The following is a 19,245-nucleotide window of genomic DNA, read 5'->3' on the forward strand; positions in this document are numbered from 1 at the left end:
GGAAGAAGGAAGTGGTCTGTTTACAGATGACGTGCTTATAGGTATAGAAAACCCTAACTACTCCACAACAACAACAAAACCTTTTGGAACTAGAAAATGAATTCAGTAAAATGTCTAGTTTTAACTGTAAATCAGCAAATACAGCAACCGTTGCATAATAGGGGCATGGGAATAGAAATTTAAAGCGCCCAGAGATGAGAATCTGGGTCAACTCACCAGAAATGCCACCTAAACCAATGGAAATGCAAGTTGAGATTGAAAGTTATCAAGAATGGGTGGTAGAAATAGTAAAACAGTGATGAACATTAGCCAAGGCTTTGGGAACAAATAGAGTAGTGGGGATTACTGTTTGTCTAACTAGCCCCCTTGTAGGTTTCCCCCAAATTGTGGTCAGCCATAAATCTATAAGCCTGGAGAAACTTTGCCTCAGTTATGTAATTTAGTATAAGAAGCAAATGTATCTTGGTGGTGCAGGGCATGGGTTATCGTGGGTATTGTTGATGCCCCAGCCAGCTTATGCACCTATATGCCAGCCATCGTGAAAAACTCATAGTGCTGTCTTTTCTGGAGAATGGCCATTTGCCAAGTGGGAGGCACTATTCTCACAAGACTATACTCCCCATAATGACATACCAGGGCATCTCTCAATGACTGACTCTCATGGGGTATGTAAGACTGGTCATGTGTCCTTAAACGTGAGCTTAATTCCTTGGTGTAATTTGTATCCCAGATTATTCTCGTGGGATCAGCTTGAATATAGTCTCCAGCTGAGACCACATTCTTACTTAGTTTCTTATCTTGCCCTCTGTGCTTTCTTTTATTATTATTATTATTATTATAGTTATTATTTTTAGTAATCTCTTCACACAATGTAGGTTCATATTCATGACTCTGAGATCAAGAGTTGATGCTCTTCTGACTGAGCCAGCCAGGAGCCCCATCTTCTGTGTTTTCTTTATTCAATTTCCCCTAAAGTCACTTCTCCAATACATTGCCTAAGAATCCCAGTCTCAGGGTCTACTTCTAGAGAACTACACCTGAGACAGGGTTAATAATGGTATTAGCTTGTAAACACTAAAGTCGCGTTTTCAGGGTATTACAAGCAAATTTTGTAGTTGGTTTTATTACTATGAGTATTGAGATATATTTTGAATCATTCTTGCTAATATATTGTCTCTCCCCAAGATTAGTGTTTTATAATCTCACTTTATTTCCATAGGAAAACCGTCAGTGTGTGAAAAAAATTAACCATAAAAAATGGAGGTTATATAAAGGTAAATAGCTTGCTATGGATGTCAGTGAATACTGCTGATTAAATATTGATAGGAATTTCTTAAGATGGAGTTTGCAAATGAAAAGGGTAAACACTGCCAAAATCCATTTTGCTCATCATCCATTGTAGGACCTGCCGGGTACAGACAAATTTTTGTAAGCTTGAGTGAAGATAATTAAAAATGTAAAAACAAAATAAACCAAAAAAATAAAATTATTTGGCATTTTATTTGGATGAAACATTAAATAGAAAAAGAAATCCTATTGCCTAGAGTTAGAAGGCTTGAGATATTCTAACTGCTAAAATGAACTCTCACAACTTGGCCCAAATCAATTTAGCCTATTTTGACCTGGGTCATCACATCTGTAAAATATCAAAGTGGTTTCCCCACTTTAGGAGCAATTCTATGAAAATTATTATCATTGTTTGCATGACATTTTAAAAATTGCTTTGAAACCATGGGATGCAAAATAGAAAACTAACTTCAGAATTAAGCTTCTATAGTTGGACTACTCTCTGTAGGCACAATCAAAATATCAAACTTTAGCATAAAGGAAATATGTGGTGGAACATCATACCTGACACTGCTTAGGTGGGTCTTCATTTTCAGAAAGATACATAAATACCATTCAATTCTTTCGGCAACAGGAAGAAAGAATAAAATGAATCATAATAAATTTTACCTCTCTTTTTTTTACTTCCAAGACTCACAGGTTACCAAAATAATCTTTTTTTATAATATATGTTTGTTAAGATATTCTTTTCTTTTGAACATAATGATAATGGTCAATGTGCAAAATGTGACAACCAGAGTTATAGCAAAAAAAAAAAAATAAAAGACAAATTAAGCAAAATCAATTTGGGAAACAAATTTAATTATTTTAGTCACTCTCCACTTGTCACAACTGGCAATATTTAACCAGAAAAGACACTATGATACTACACGAGGATAATTAATACTAATAAAAATTCAAAGAAACCAAATAATATGAATGGATTTTGTACACAAAGAAAGAAAGCAAGCTTGTAAAAATTCTAAAGAGGAAGAGCCCAGGCCTGTGGATTTTATGGCAATAATTATTTTACTGGGCCTTTTAAATGTCTGTGTCAAAAGTTCAGACATGTACTTTGTAATTTTAAATGGAGTTGGCTCTTAAAAGTAAGATCTGCCATTTAGTTGTAAAACTATAATATTGGGATATCAGAGAAAGTAATTATCTGCTCAAAAGCTTTAGAAAAGTCTTCCACTTATTCTGTCAGCTTGTGGTAACAACACAAAGCCACCCGGGAGAAACCTAAATTCTAAACCCTGTCCTTCCACAGGAAGGAGCTACAAAAGGAGGAGTTCCTTTGGTCAAGGTCTTATCTTTGTTGATTTGTTTTTAACCAGTAAGTTGGAGACAACTTTTTCCCTAAGATCTGTGTAGATGAAATGTCACCACTGTCTTTTCCCTAAACCTTATCTTTCAAAACAGCCCTTCCCTGGCAACAGTAAGAACAGGATCATACAAACTGCTCAGCAAAAGTGTTCTCTTCTACCTCCTATTTGTGAGGAGAAAAAAAAAAAAAAGCTATCTGGAGCGATAGAGATCACTGGAGATAACAACCATGTATACCTGGAGGTATATTTGCTAAAACCAGTAAGAAAAAGCACCCTCGCTCTTCATGAATTATGAAATTATGTCTAACATTCTAATATTCTGGAGAAGGTAGTGATGGTAGAGACTCAGCTTACACAGTAACAATCGAAGTGTGTTTCAAGATGCCTCATTTTATATATTAGATTTGATGTTCTCCCAAAGCCCTTGCTTTTCGGATAGATCTTGAAATCTTTTCATGCAGTGTATAACGTGTGGCGTTCATTTAGTTACTAAGTTGAAAAGCCAAAATCCTCACTTGATCACTGTGTGGTTTTGGTTCTGTCTCCACTACACTGAATCTCAGTTTCCTCACTGGCAAACTGGAACTAATACTATCCAATTTCCCAGGGTATTCCTACCCTTCCTACTTAAGGGTAAATATATATATATATAATGTAAAAATATGTAATTATGTAATGTAAAAATGTGCTTGATGAATATCACTCAGCTGTGTAAACTGTAAGAGTATCTTGTAGCTTGAACCAGTTTATTCCCACAGGTTATTAGTTTTATGGCATTATGTTTGCATCATTCTGATCCTTGCTGTTTTTGTTCAACTATTTCTCTTGGAATTCTTTCTGTGCCAGTCCGCAAAGTTTTTATTATTTTTAACAGTTGAAGAATATAGCAAAAATATACCATTTTTGTGCTTATATACCAGGTTGTGCTTAGACAACTCTCTATCTTACTATTACAAACAATGCTGAAATAAATATCCCACTACTAAGCTAAAGGTAATAATCACTTTGAATTTGATAGATTATCCACATTATTGAACAATGTGGCCATACCAATTAAGAGAACCTCCAACAGCATATATACATACCGATTTTCCACACTTTTGCCAAAAATTGAGACTACCAAGTTTCAACCTGGTAATAATCTGATATGCAAAAATGGTGCCATTTTAATTTAAAAATTACCTGCAGAAACTTGTACAAATCATAAGAATTCAATGAATTATTACACTCTAAACAAATGCAGGTAATGAATTGAAATGTTGCCAGCATTCAGTTGGTCCCCAAGGAATGGTTTCTCCCAGAGATCACAACCAACACTGCAGAAATACAAATAATAATAAAAGAATATTAGGAGCAATTATACACCAATAAAACGAGCAATCTGGAAGAAATGGACAAATTCCTAGAAACATATAAACTACCAAAACTGAAACAGGAAGAAATAGAAATTTGAACAGACTCATAACCAGTAAAAAATTGAATTAATAATAAAAAATCTCCCAAAAAACAAAAGTCCAGGGCCAGATGGCTTTCCAGGGGAATTCTATCAAACATTTGAGGAAGAGTTAACCCCTATTCTCTTGAAGCTGTTCCAAAAAATAGAAATGGAAGGAAAACTTCCAAACTCTTTCTATAAAGCCAGCAGTACCTTGATTCCAAAACCAGACAGAGACCCCACTAAAAATAACTATAGACCAATTTCCCAGATGAACATGGATGCGAAAATCCTCAACAAGATACTAGCCAACCGGATCCAACAATAGATTAAAAGAATTATTCGCCATAAGCAAGTGGCATTTACACCTGTGATGCTAGGCTGGTTCAATATCTGCAAAACAATCAATGTGATACATCACATCAATAAAGGGAGAAGACCACATGATCCTCTGAATAGATGCAGAGAAAGCATTTGACAAAGTACAACATCTTTTCTTGATAAAAACTCTTAAGCAAGTAGGGATAGAAGGATCATATCTCAAGGCCATAAAAGCCATATATGAAAGACCCACTGCTAATATCATCCTCAATGGGGAAAAACTGAGAGCTTTCCTCCTAAGGTCATGAACACGACAGGGATGTCCACTATCACCGCTGTTATTCAGCATAGTATTGGAAGTCTTAGCCTCAGCAATCAGACAACACAAAGGAATAAAAGGCATCCAAATTGGCCAGGAGGAAGTCAAACTTTCAGTCTTCACAGATGACATGATTCTCTATATGGAAAACCCAAAAGATTCCACCAAAAAACTGCTAGAACTGAACCATGAATTCAGCAAAGTCGCAGGATATAAAATCAATGCACAGAAATTGGTTGCATTCCTATACACCAATAATGGAGCAACAGAGAGAGAAATCAATTTATAATTTATAATCCTATTTACAATTGCACCAAAACCCATGAAATGCCTAGGAATAAACATAAGCAAACAGGTGAAAAATCTATACACTGAAAACTATAGAAAGCTTATTAAAGATATTGAAGAAGACACAAAAATATGGAAAAATATTCCATGCTCCTGGATTGGAAGAACAAACATTGCTAAAATGTTGGTACTACCCAAAGCAATCTACATATTCAACGCAATACTTATCAAAATAACACCTGCATTCTTCACAGAGCTAGAACAAACAATACTAAAATTTATATAAACCAGAAAAGACCCTGAATAGCCAAAGCAATCTTGAAAAAGAAAACTGAAGCTGGAGGCATCACACTCCTGGACTTCAAGATATATTAGAAAGCTGTAATCATGAAGACAGTATGGTACTGGCACGAAAACAGTCATTCAGATCAATGGAACAGAATAGTGAACCCAGAAATGGACCCACAAACACGGCCAACTAATCTTTGACAAAGCAGGAAAGAATAACCAATGGAATAAAGACAGTCTCTTCAGCAAGTGGTCCTGGTAAAACTGGACAGCAACATGCAGAAGAATGAACCTGGACCACTTTCTTACACCATACACAAAAATAAACTCAAAATGGATGAAAGACCTAAACATAAGACAGGAAGATATTAAAATCCTCGAGGAGAAAGCAGGCAAAAACCTCTTTGATCTTGGCCGCAGCAACTTCTTATTCAACACGTCTCCAGAGGTAAGGGAAGCAAAAGCAAAAATTAACTATTAGGACCTCATCAAAATAAAAGTCTTCTAAACAAGGAAGGAAATAATCAGCAAAACTAAATGGCAGCCAATAGAATGGGAGAAGATATTTGCAAATGACATATCAGATTAAGGATTAGTATCCAAAATCTATGAAGAATTTATCAAACTCAACACCCAAAAAACAAATAATCCAGTGAAGAAATGGACAAAATACATGAATAGACACTTCTCCAAAGAAGGCATCCAGATGGCCAACTGACACATGAAAAAATGCTCAACATCGCTTATCATCAGGAACATACAAATCAAAACCACAATGAGATACCACCTCACACCTGTATGAATGGCTAACATTAACAACTCAGGCAACAAAAGATGTTGGTGAGGATGCAGAGAAAAAGGCTCTCTTTTGCACTGCTGATGGGAGTGCAAACTGGTGCAGCCACTCTGGAAAACAGTATGGAGGTTCCTCAAAAGCTTAAAAATAGAACTACCCTATGACCCAGCAATTGCCCTACTAGGTATTTATCCAAGAGATACAAGTGTGCAGTTTCAAAGGGGCATATGCACCCCAATGTTTATAGCAGCACTATCGACAATAGCCAAAGTATGGAAAGAGCCGAAATGTCCATTGATGGATGAATGGATAAAGAAGAGGTGGCATATATATACAATAGAGTATTACTCGGCAATCAAAAAGAATGAAATCTTGCCATTCGCAACTACGTGGATTGAACTAGAGGGTATTAAGCTAAGCAAAATTAGTCAAAGAAAGACAAATATCATATGACTTCACTCATATGAGGAATTTAAGATACAAACGAGATAAACATAAGGGAAGGGAAGCAAAAATAATATAAAAAAACAGGGAGGGGGATGAAACATAAAAGACTCTTAAATATAGAAAACAAACAGAGAGTTGCTAGAGGGTTTGTGGGAGGGGGATGTTCTAAATGGGTAAGGGGCATTAAGGAATCTCCTCCTGAAATCATTCTTGTACCATATGCTAATTAATTTGGATGTAAATTGAACAATAAATTTTAAAAAAGAAACGGTTTCTCCAAAACACCAATCTTTCCTCATCCCCCAAATTAAATTCTATCCTGATATTTTACACCACATATTAATCTGGGATGTTTGCAAATTCACTTAAGTGGAATGTAAAGTATTTATTATTTAGTTCTGGCCTTCTCTTGTTCCATAGTATGCTTGTGGGATTTACTTATATTACTGCAATATTATGGCACTCTTCATTTGTAATTGCTGTATAATATTTCATTATATGACTCTACTATAGTGTATTTATGTATTTTAAACTTGAAACACATTTGCATTCACAGAAATGAAATTTATTTTTGTATATGCATCTTGTAACTAGCAAGTTTGAATTATTCATTTAGTAACTCTAAGTATTAAACTATTGGCTATTTGGTGTTACCCCATCAAATTAACTTGGCATCTTTACTGAAAATCAATTGAACATATAAATGTGAGTATTCTATACTTTATTTTGTTTGATTAAATATTTGTCTTTACTTACACCAGTACTACATTGTCTTGATTATTACAGCCTTATATTAAATCTTGCAATCACATGGTACATTTCCATCAACCATGTGCTTCTCTTTTTAAGATCATTTGAGCTACCCTAAGTCCTTTGTATTTCCAAGTAAAATTTGAAATAAGATTGTCAATTTCTCCTGAAAGGTACATAGGATTTTTAAAACAATTTTATGTGGTTGTCAAGGAATGTGATAAGATTTGCACCGAATCTCTAGGTCAGTTTGTAGGGACCTACCTTCTACAAAATATTGTCTCTCCCAACCCATGAGAATGATACTGTCTATGTAGTTAAGACTTTTACATTTCTTTTTGCAATATTTTGTAGTTTTTCACATTATGCCATTCACAATTTTCTATTTATTTCCTAATATATACAAAGAATGGCAATTTCTACTCCTAAAATATTATATATATATAATATATACATAAATATATATTATATAAATTATATAAACTAAATATATATAAACTAAATATATATAAAACTAAACTAAATAAACTAAATAAAACTAAAATAAAAATTATATAAACTAAATATATATAAAATATATAAACTAAATTTATATATATAAATAAATATATATATATGTATATATATATAAAGGCTGATAAAAGAAATTTTAAATGTTCATATATTAGGCCTTAATGAAAGTCCAATGAATTCCATAATGTAGTAATCATTTAGGTTCTGCTCATGTTATGAGAGGAACAGGATTATTCACAAAAGAGTTGCAAAACCCTACTAGTGTGCACCATCTGGAATTAGCAGAACCTGGGACTGAAGTTTGAAAGGGCTAGAATAGGTGGAGTGGCACAGTATACAACTGTATATGAGAATTTATTTAAGAGGCATTCTTAAAATTCAACATTTAATAACCCAGTAATGTCACTTTGTGTCAACTCTAATTTGCTACTGGAATAGCTCTTTGAAAGTTGGAAAAGGATGCAAATAAAATGGAAATTCTGTAACTTCCTTGGTGGATAAAAAATAAAGGGTTTTTAAATGCCAAGGGAAGTGAGGAGTGCCTGGGTGACTCAGTCACTTGAGTGGGTGGCTCAGTCACTTGAGTGTCTGACTCTGGCTCACATGATCTCCTGGTTCGTGGGTTTGAGCCCCGCATCAGGGTCACTGCTGTCAGCACAGAGCCTGCTTTGGATCTTCTGTCCCCTGGTCTCTCTGCCCTTTCCCCACTTGCGTTCTCTCTCTCTCTCTCTCTCTCTGTCTCTCTCAAAAATGAATTTAAAAAAAATTGTTTTAGTGTCCAGGGTGGTATACATGTTATGCTATAAGGCCAGAAAATCCACAAAAAAACTGTGTTTCCAGAAAGAGTAAAAATGATACTCCCTTTACCAGATTGATAGGGAATTTGCTAATGAGAGGAGCAACAGTATTATTGAAAATCTTGGTGGTCCTCTCTGGGTCAGGATTGATTGTAGAGGATGCTGCTATGAACTTGACTCCCAAGTACTAAAGATAATAGAGTCCTGTTAATTTCACTTGACACAGGAATTTGTCAGTGGTTAAGAAACCATTGTCTCTAGGAAAGAGATAGATAGGAAGTCATTAAGTGCATTGCTTAACTTTTATAACCAAAATATAAAGAGTGGGTAAGCAAAGGATGATGTCAATTGTGGCAATGAAAAATTATCTGTAAATTAGTTTCCTGACAAGACCAAGTTCTCAGTGTCAGTAACACTGAGATTAAAAAATAAAAACAAAAATGTAGTCCCCATATTCCTAGGAAAGACTGACAACTCATTATAGCCAGTGGTATTAGGAATGTTTTTCAAACTATTTAATCAATCAGTGACAACTCTATAGTCATAGTAACAAGTAACAAGTAGGCACCAGGATGGATTGTAAACCGGTATAATCAATCAATGACAACTTGCTTCAGTAACCATACCAGCCAACTGGTGCGGCCTCACATTTTGAACATCAGTCATTGTGGTAGACACTCCAGTGAACACACTTCCAAGACTGAATATCAACATACATCTGCTTTAAACCAACACTAAACACATCTTCTCTATACAACATAAATCATGATTTTACACTGATATCAACCACTCCTGTGTTTTTAAGCAGTATAACCCAAAACGAACTCTTTGTCCAATACATATATAAAATTAGCAGTTTGCTTTGCTTAATGAGTTCACATCCAACCAGCTCTCCTTTATCCAAGTAAACTATAAATACAATCCTATCATTTTATATATTGAGATATACTTATTCCTTGATAATTCTGGATGTTCTCTCAACATCATATTGGAGACCATTGTTTGGCATCATTCCATAATGCCCTCGCATAAACTGAAACTAGGCATGTTCTCCAGCCCCTATATTCAAATGCCTTTTGTCTTTTCAGTTTCCTTATGAGTTGCTCTAAAACGTGATCTATCAGTTTGTTTTCTTATTCTAGACATTGTCACTAATAGATTATAAAATTTGTTTGTGTTAAAGTGATTTGATTTTTTGTTGGGAGGTGCACTATGTTTAAATAATTAGAACTGGGTCTTTGTGTAGAAATTTACATTTGTATGTGTAGCATTTGGTAAATATTTGTGGGCTATTAACCTGCTTGGTCTAATATTGTTTGCCTTGATTTTGCTCTTTGTGTCTCTGGTATGAGACTATTTGTACAAAGAAAAACACCCTGCAGTTCAGTTTTGTCTTGGATTTTTTTCCTGTATATTTGGATTTTTTTCTTTTTTGAATGCTAACACTCCATAGAGAACAGGTAAAATAAAATTATTAAATCTACAATCCAACCTGTCCCTTAAGACTAACAGCTAAAGGCAGACTAGACCAACAAACAATTCATGCAAAGGTAATTGGTCAAGTTTGGCCTCGGGTGTCTAAAATACTATTGTGAAACATTCTTGTTTGACAAATTTTGCAAGAAAATTGTTTTATTTAGTTCAGATTTCAGAATCAATAGTAGCTAAGTCAATGATCGTATTGTCCCACTAAAGCCTGTTTTGTGGGCAATTCCAAAAGAATGTTTATGAGCATCAATTTCTGCCATATTTTTCCAGCCTTTTTCCTTTTTGTTATGGATTTATCTATGTGAAATCTGTAACTCACTCTTGGTAGAAATAATTCTTCTCAGATGCATTTTTAATAGAATGAAAACTCTTACACTTACCTTGGAAAATGGCAAAGTTATACTTTTCTCTGAATAACAATGGTCATTTTGGGGCAAGGTTGATATGTCAAAATTAACACACTTAAGAAGAATTCTAAAAATCTCTGCAAGTCATATTCCACATTTGGTAGAATCTAAAAGTTCTAGTACAATATTGAATAGGAGTAGCAGTAATCTTTGTCTAATTCCTGATTTCATGGGGAAAAACATTGAATCTTTCATTATTAAATATAAAGTTAACTATAGGATTTTTTAAAGGCAACGGTGTTTTTATTGTTTTTAAAATGAATTTATGAGGACTAAATAGGTAACAATTTCTGGTTATCACATTGATTAGTGTAATCTAAAATATGAGATCCATACATAGTTCCTTTATGAAAATTATATTTTGAAACTAATACCATGACACCACAAGAGAATATCTAGTCACAAAGAAAGCCTCAATATCTGAGGATAAGTAAGGTTATCTTCAAATAAGTGTATAAATAATGTATTTGTTCCAGGGGAACTTTATAGTTCAAGAAAATGTCATTAATGTACCTCTGGAAGGTTTCAGGCAATGGTGTTTTCCTTAGATCTAATAAAAATGAGTTTCTTAATAAATCAATGTATATAGAAAAGTTAAGTATTTGTGAAATAGACTATTCCTTTTTACTATCTGCTCCAAATTTCTTTTATGTTTTTTCACACATTTTACCACTCTTCATGATATATTTTGTTTCCTCTCATTACAACATAATGTAGCATAACCCACTAGAGTTTTCTTTTGCAGGCTGACCCTACATGTCTGCCCAATGTGGATAACAGTTTTTATTCTGATATAATGTATAATGCAGTCAGACTGTACATACTCAGAAGTGCATAACCTTAAACTTGGTAACTTGTAAGTAATATTATGAGGGAAAAAACACTGAATTGACAAGATTTATCTTTAATCTCATTTCTCTCATGATTTATTCAAAGGAGAATATTATGCAAAAACATTTTTACAAGATGAATATGACAAAATAATCTGGCAAAGATATAGCCATGTCTTTTACATCTTTGCCTAGCTCTTGATTTTTTTTGGGGGGGGGCATTGAATCTATCATTATTGGTTATGAAGTTAGTTGTAGGATATTATTGTAGATGCTTTTTCTCAAATTAAGTAAGTTTCTCTGTTTCTAGTTTGCTGAGAGTATCATGACTAGGTACGGTATTTTGACATATTTTTTTCTTATCATCTTATTTTTCTTCCTAGTCCCTTAATATGTTGGATTAGTTAACTTTTGAAGTTGAACCAATCACATAATAGCTTACAACTGTTTTTTATACATTGTTGAAAGTGATTTGATAATATTTGGGTGAGGATTTTTGCACTGACCTGTAGTTTTCTCCACTCCTTCCTTCCTTCTTTCCTCTCTTTGTTCCTTCTTCTTTTTTTTTTTTTTCTTTTTTCCTATTATCTTTGATTTTGTATCACGGTAACATTAGCCAGCTAAAACAAGTTGGAGATCTATCTTTTGGAAGAGAATTTGCAATATCCTCCTTTAAATGTTTGGTAGAATTCTCCAGTGAAATCATCTGGACATACAGATTCATTGAGAGCTTTTGAGTTACTTATTCAATTTTCTTGATAGTTATAAATCTGTTCAGATTGTTTATTTTATCTTGATTTAGTTTGGTAGTGTATTAGCCTCCTATTACTACTAAACCAATTTATCACAGACTTAGTGGCTTAAAAAACCCACAAATTTGTTATCTTACAGTCTTGACAGATATTATCAGGACTGCATTTCTTTTGGATCCTCTACAGAAGAGAATAATTTTTCTTATATTTTCCAGCTTCTAGAGGTCTCCTGCATTCCTTGGCTCATGGACCTTTCCTCTTGCTGCAATCCAAAATTATAGTGCCTTCAAATCTCTCTACCACCTTTCCTTCCATTGTCACATTGCCTTTTCTGAAACTGACACTCCTGCCTCCCTTTTATAAAGACTCTTTGAGAGTGACTGTGACCACTAGAATAATTCAGGATAATCTTCCCATCTCAAGATCCTTAAATTAACCACATCTTCAAATTTCCTTTTGCCATGAAAAATGATATATTTACACACTTCAAGGATTAGAAGGTACACATATTAGTAGAGGTGTACTATTCTGTCTACCACAGGCAATTTGTGATTTTCAAGGAATTAATCCATTTTTTTATAAACTGTTGATTTTATAAACATAAAGTTGCTCATTGTATCTCCCTAGGGCTTCAGGATCTGAAGTGAAATCCCTGTTTTTATTCCATATTGGTGATTTGTATCTTGTCTTTTAATTTTTGCCAGTCTAGCTAGAGATTTATTAATTTTAATATTTTTAAAGAACCAGCTTTTTGTTGCACTGATTTTCTTCATTGTTTTCCTGATTTAATTTCTTTGATTTCTGCTCTCCACTATTACCTTCCTTCTAATTGCTTTGAGTTTAGTTTACTTTTTTTTCTAGTTTTTTGAAGTAAGGTCTTTAGATATTAATTTTGAATCCTTTCTTCTTTTTGACTGTAAACATTTAGTGCTATAAATTTCCCTTTTACCATTGCTTTTTCTGTGCCTCACATATTTTGATATGTTATTTTTATTTTTATTTATTTCTATATATTTATTTTTATGAGACTATTTCTTAGACACATGGGTTATTTATAATATGTTGCTTAATTTCTACATGTTTCCTGTTGTATTTCTTCTGTTAATTTGCAGTTTGATTCCATTATGATCATAGAAATCATACTCTGTATAATTTTCTTTATTTTAATTGTTAAGGTTTCCTTTATGACCTAGGATATGGTCTGTCTTTTTAGAAGGTAAATCCTAAAAAGATTCTAAAGCCTGTGAGACTGTTGGAATGTTAAGGGTCTGGTGGTCTGAGTCATTCTAAGATATCCTTTCCAAGATAAAGGACAGTTTTTTATCTTGCTTTTTTTGATTTTTAGGAAAGTGGCACAGAATTTGGTTGGCATACTCAGATTTTGGATGTAGTATACCACATACCTGGGAACGTCACTCTGATTCATTTACTAGGCAACTCAGAATGCTATCAACTTTAGAGTGAGCAATTATATCTGAAAACTCTTCAGACTTTTTAAAGGATTCAGGCTATAATATAAACAGCCCTACTCTGGTATATTGATGGTGCTATAGATTTCTTTTGTGGATAAAAACATACTATGGAGAACACTAAAAGAAAGATTAAGTCTGGACTTCAAGTATTTTGGAACAATGTTACACCTTCTACAGTAGAGAAGTATTCATCACTAAAAAAAAAGAAAGAAAGAAAGAAAGAAAGAAAGAAAGAAAGAAAGAAAAGAAAAGCAAGAAAAGCAGCTCCTGGAATTCCTGGAATGTCATAGCACTATAGTGGAAAACAAGCATTAGATCATGAACTATGATGGAATTATGTGACCAGAACTGTAATCTTAATTTGAGTCTTGTGAACCCCACAAATAATTATTTAGAGCAGAAATCCACTGTACAACAGAATTTAGTCCTATTACATATGGAAGGAACAATATACATTCCTAGACAGTGGTAAATGACTTGGATGGCTGGTCAAAGGTCTGTAAGGGTCAAGATAAGAAGTGTCAAGACCAAGAAGTTTCAAAATAGAAATGGACTGGATACATGGAAATGGACCTAAATTGTGCATATCTTTTTATCTTATGACAATATTCATTAGGCGGTATTCACTACCAAGGAGACACTGATTAACCAAATAGAAGAATCAACAAACTTCTGTCCTTGCAGACACTAGGACCTGCACAATGAGTCTATATAAATTTTAGCCATTTTGGTAAAAATTTACTTATAACATGAAGCCATTAGCATAGATGCAATTTTACCACAGCTGATTCATCTACTGCTATGGCTGAATGTCCAACCTGTTAGTACACAGACTCATGCTAAACCACAGCCAAGATAGTGCTATTGTGATAGAGCCGTATCTTGGCCCATGATAATGTCAAAGGAGCCGTCAGTACTATTGTACTGATTAATACAGATTAAACGTCAATAGCCCAAGGTTTCCAACTTCTCTCCCAAATATTTCTGGAATTTTTAGGCTATAGTGTGTTTCTAATGATTGTGATGTTTGATAAAGAAGTTCCATGCATACCTGCTGCTGATTCTGTTTCCATGAATTTTTCTCATAAACAATACTCTGGCACACTGGGTGAGTTTGTTAATTTTTTTTTTTTTGCATGACCCTTGTGAATGCCATTTTAAGGTTGTTTTCTTTTACTTTCAGCTATGCAAAGTCTTAGCTGATACAGTTGGCATGTTATAATTTCAAGTCATAATGATAACTTCTTTTACAACAGTAATATCCAATTAATAAATATAATTAATATATCTTAGTTCACAATAACAATTTAAAATAAGAACAGTCACAGGTGTGCCTGGATGGCTCAGTTGGCTAAGCGTCCAACTTTGGCTCAGGTCATGATGTTGCGGTTCATGGGTTCAAGCTCCGCATGGGACTCTGTGCTGACTGCGCAGAGTCTTTGTCTCCTTCTCTCTCTACCTCTCCCTGCTCATGCTCTCTCTCTCTCTCTCTCTCTCTCTCTCAAAAAAAAAATATTAAAAATCATAATAAAAAATAAAATACAGTCTCAAAGAATAAAATTGGTAAGATGCACAATACCTACTTGAATTATGGTCTACAAAATGTTATTTGACCTTCATGTGTATGTATGGGCATATGTGTGTCTGTGTTTATATTTGTATATTTTACCAGCTCAAGTTATACCCAAATTAACCTGTAAACTCAAAGATCCCTGTCAAATAACAGCATTATATTTTATGTAACTTGATAGGGTATCCTGACATTCATTTGGAAGAGACTATTTGAAGAAAATACATTGTTTTTTAAAAGAGGAAGAGTTACATTACCAATTAGCAAAATTAGCATTTGGTCAGAGTAGCATAAGAATACAAAATATTACATCTATATAACAATTTCTAGTTTAAAAGAGGTAGATCCTATAACAACATAAAAATTGACCACCTTATACTTTTTTTTTTTTATTTTTTAAGGTTTATTTATTTTTGAGAGTGAGAGAGAGAGAGTGAGTGGGGGAGGAGCAGAGAGAGAGACACGCAGAATCCGAAGCAGGCTCCAGGATCTGAGCTGTCAGCGCAGAGCCCCACGTGGGGCTCGAACCCAAGAACCTCGAGATCAGGACCTGAGCCAAAGTCAGACGCTGAACGGACTGAACCACCCACGCGCCCCCCTTATACTTTTTTTTAAATTTACTTTCTTATACTATATTATTTCCCATAACAATGGCATTTAAATCCATAGAAAGTAATGATTTGTTCATTGTTTTGAAACAATTGTCTTTCAATTGGAAGAATAATGAAAACTAAATTCCCACTTCACATCAGTTAGAAAAAAAATGAGTAATAGATTTGAGAACTCAATAGTATTAAAACAAAACAAAACAAAGCAATCTATGCAATTATAGTGGAACACATGATGAAAATATTTTATCAGTTAAGTTAGACCTTCCTAAGAACAGAAAATGAAGAAATCATTAAAAATAGATGACAGATGGATGAATGGATGGATGGATAGGTAGATACACAGACATATTTATAGGTAGATGTATACAGACTTTTGCTATCATTTGTTATGTGTGTTCTTAAAAATTTTTGAGTTTAAAAAATCATGAATTAAAATTACAGAGCTTAAGAGAAACAATATGTACTAATCAAATGCTATGCAGTTTTGTAGCAAAAGTACAGTAGTCTCCCATTATCCAGGAGGGATACATCCCAACACCCTTAGGGGGATGTCTGAAACCACAGATGGTACTAAACTTTATATACTATAGTTTTTCATGTATTTACCCACCTGTGATAAAGTTTAATTTGTAAATTAGGCACAGTAAGAGTTCAATGATAATAAATAATAAAATAGTACAATTATAGCAATGTACTATAATAAAAGATGATTGTGGTCTCACGCTTTCAAAATATATCATTGCACTGTATTTACCCTTGTTGTAAGTGAGATGGTAAAATGTCTGTGTGATGAGATGAAGTGAGGTAAATAATGTAAGCATTGTGACATAGCATTAGGCTACTATTGACCTTCTGAAGATTCTTCAAAAGAAGGATCATCTGCTTCTGGACCACAGTAACTGAAAGGGCACAGAGCTAATCAGCTGAAAGTGAACCTCAGGTAAGGGGGGGACTACTATACTAACAAACACACTGAAACTTTCATAACAAAGGCAGTACTAGGCATTGGGAAGATAACTTGGACCATCCAGCAAGGCTGAAAATTGCTTTAATAGATATTGACAATAAAAGAGTAGAGCGGAAATTCTGGCAGTCCTTTAACTCAAGCAGGGCAAATTCTTGGGCAAGGTAGATGGAGCTAGCCTCAGGACAGGAGGGCCATCATTAAGATGGGCAAGTTGGGTGTAATCTCCTGAGTCCAAAACTTTCTAAGATTATATAAACATTTCTGAGGTAGGACTTCTGGATGCAAGCATGTGACTGTAATTTCCTTAAAATATAACCCAAATAGTCCCACTCCCAGTGCAGCAGTCAAGATGTGTTGTTGTTTCTTTCCTAAAGGAGAGTATATGACTTCTGCTATTTTACAAAATTGCCCCTGAAAAACCACCTGAGTTCCAGGTACTGTGCTTATAATGACATATTTTCCACAATTTCTAATCATTTACATAGTAGAAATACTGTATTAGAAAAGACTGGAAAAAAATAGAGACAGAGATAAAGACAGAATATATATACTTGTATATACCTGATAATATATCTGATATATACATGTATCATTAGATGATAGATCGATAGATAGATATAGATGAACGGTCCCAGCTGCAAGGAACAAATGAAACAGCAAAATTGGATAATTAAGGATAACATAGTTAAAAGACTATTTTCATTTTTATTATTTATTTTATTTTTTTAATGTTTATTTTTGAGAGGGAGGGAGAGAGAGCACCCACGCAAGTGAGTGGAGGAGGTGCAGAGAGAGATGGAAACACAGAATCTGTCAGCACAATCCGATGCTTAACCAGCCAAGCCACCCAAGTGCCCCCAAAAGACTATTTGTAAATGTGTAGGAAAATTTGGGGAAACAATAAAGGAAGGGGCAGTAGGATGCCTACAAGAAATTGTTACCACAAGAACCTTTCAAAAGAACAATAAAAAAGGCCACCTGGCAGAATGGTGGAGGTTTTTACAGAGGGAGTATGCCAACTCTTGTCCACCTGACAGGGAGGATGTAGTGAAATATATAACTCATCTTACTCTTCCCACTCTGTGATCAACATACTATAGAGCAGGCTAGTGACTGACTGATGTGGTCCACTTACATTATCCTCACGGGTTAGAGAGCCAAGTGTTGAAAGATGGAGAGGGCATCATATCTATGAGGAAAATATCTGTGTGTATGTGTTTGGGTGTGCTGTAAAGTTCCTTAAAGGTTCATATCAAAATGGTAATAGTGATTACTGCTGAATCTGAAAAAGAGGGCACACTTTCTCAGTGGACTTTTGAAAGTGGACTTTTCACACTTTTGAAAGTGGACTTTCAAATGTTGCCCTCCCAACTAATGTGTTGTATAATTCAAACATTTATGAGAAATTAAATTTTTACAACCTTTTACTATGATTACCCTTTTTAAAAACAATGCTGGATAATACTACTGAATTGTTTTACGTAGTCTCACTGTGGAAGGTTACACACTTCTTTAATCCATAAAATTAAAGAACAAAGCATGGGGGCGCCTGGGTGGTGCAGTCGGTTAAGCGTCCGACTTCAGCCAGGTCACGATCTCGCGGTCCGTGAGTTCGAGCCCCGCGTCAGGCTCTGTCTGGGCTGATGGCTCGGAGCCTGGAGCCTGTTTCCGATTCTGCGTCTCCCTCTCTCTCTGCCCCTCCCCCGTTCATGCTCTGTCTCTCTCTGTCCCAAAAATAAATAAAAAACGTTGAAAAAAAAATTAAAAAAAAAAAAAAAAGAACAAAGCATGTTTATTCTAAAGTGTTTAGTAAAAAGCCTTTAAATAGGATACAGAAAAGTTTTATGTGCATGACCTAAACTGTGCTTTCCAATACTGTTTTTTTTTAAGAAGAATTTACTATCTTTGTATGGTTTTAACTGTTTGCTTGAGAGAAAAGGAAATCTATAATTTTACTATTTATATTTTTAGGAGCATATACACATTGCAGTAACTCAGTGGAAATGGAAGCTATAAAAATCTGTGTTACATCAAAGAATTACATTACTGACATCTGCCAGACCCTGGCTTTCCCAGCTCTCTGAAACAATTATTGTTCAAAGCACGTTATTTCCAGTAGTGACATCAACAAAGAAAAAAAATGCACCTCTTTGATAGAATCTTAGTGTTTCATTACTTTTCCCAAAGCAAAAACAGTAATGCTACCTCACTATTATTCTTGCAAACTTCTTTTTATCACAGTATGACAATCCATTTGTTCAAAAAATATTTACCCAGCAACACAAAGGAGATTTTTTCCCCCTCACATTATTAAATCATGCCAACTTTTAAAGTATTTAATTGAAGGCTACTGCAGGAGACAAGACATTTATACCCTGAAGAATGATAATTGTGTTTACACGTAGTTTATTCAACCTAATCCACAAGGGGAAAAAGTAACTTCCATGAAAACAAATTTTTATGGAAGTATGTAACTTAATATACATCAGCTATTTGCAGCTTTATAAAACTCCTCAAGATGGAAATAATGATTGTAATAT

The 19,245-nt window shown here is 34.3% G+C and overlaps 1 long non-coding RNA gene across 1 annotated transcript; it reads right to left on the bottom strand.

Annotated features, from left to right (window-relative positions):
* Positions 1 to 1,242: 1,242 nt before the first annotated feature.
* On the bottom strand, positions 1,243 to 16,486 carry LOC122237728. Its single transcript, XR_006216347.1, has 3 exons — positions 16,349 to 16,486; positions 1,852 to 1,908; positions 1,243 to 1,405 (listed from the first exon to the last, which is right to left on the bottom strand). It is a non-coding gene; the product is annotated as an uncharacterized LOC122237728 (long non-coding RNA).
* Positions 16,487 to 19,245: the final 2,759 nt, after the last annotated feature.

The sequence above is a fragment of the Panthera tigris genome, chromosome B1, assembly GCF_018350195.1.
Source record: "Panthera tigris isolate Pti1 chromosome B1, P.tigris_Pti1_mat1.1, whole genome shotgun sequence".
NCBI classification, from domain to species: domain Eukaryota; kingdom Metazoa; phylum Chordata; class Mammalia; order Carnivora; family Felidae; genus Panthera; species Panthera tigris.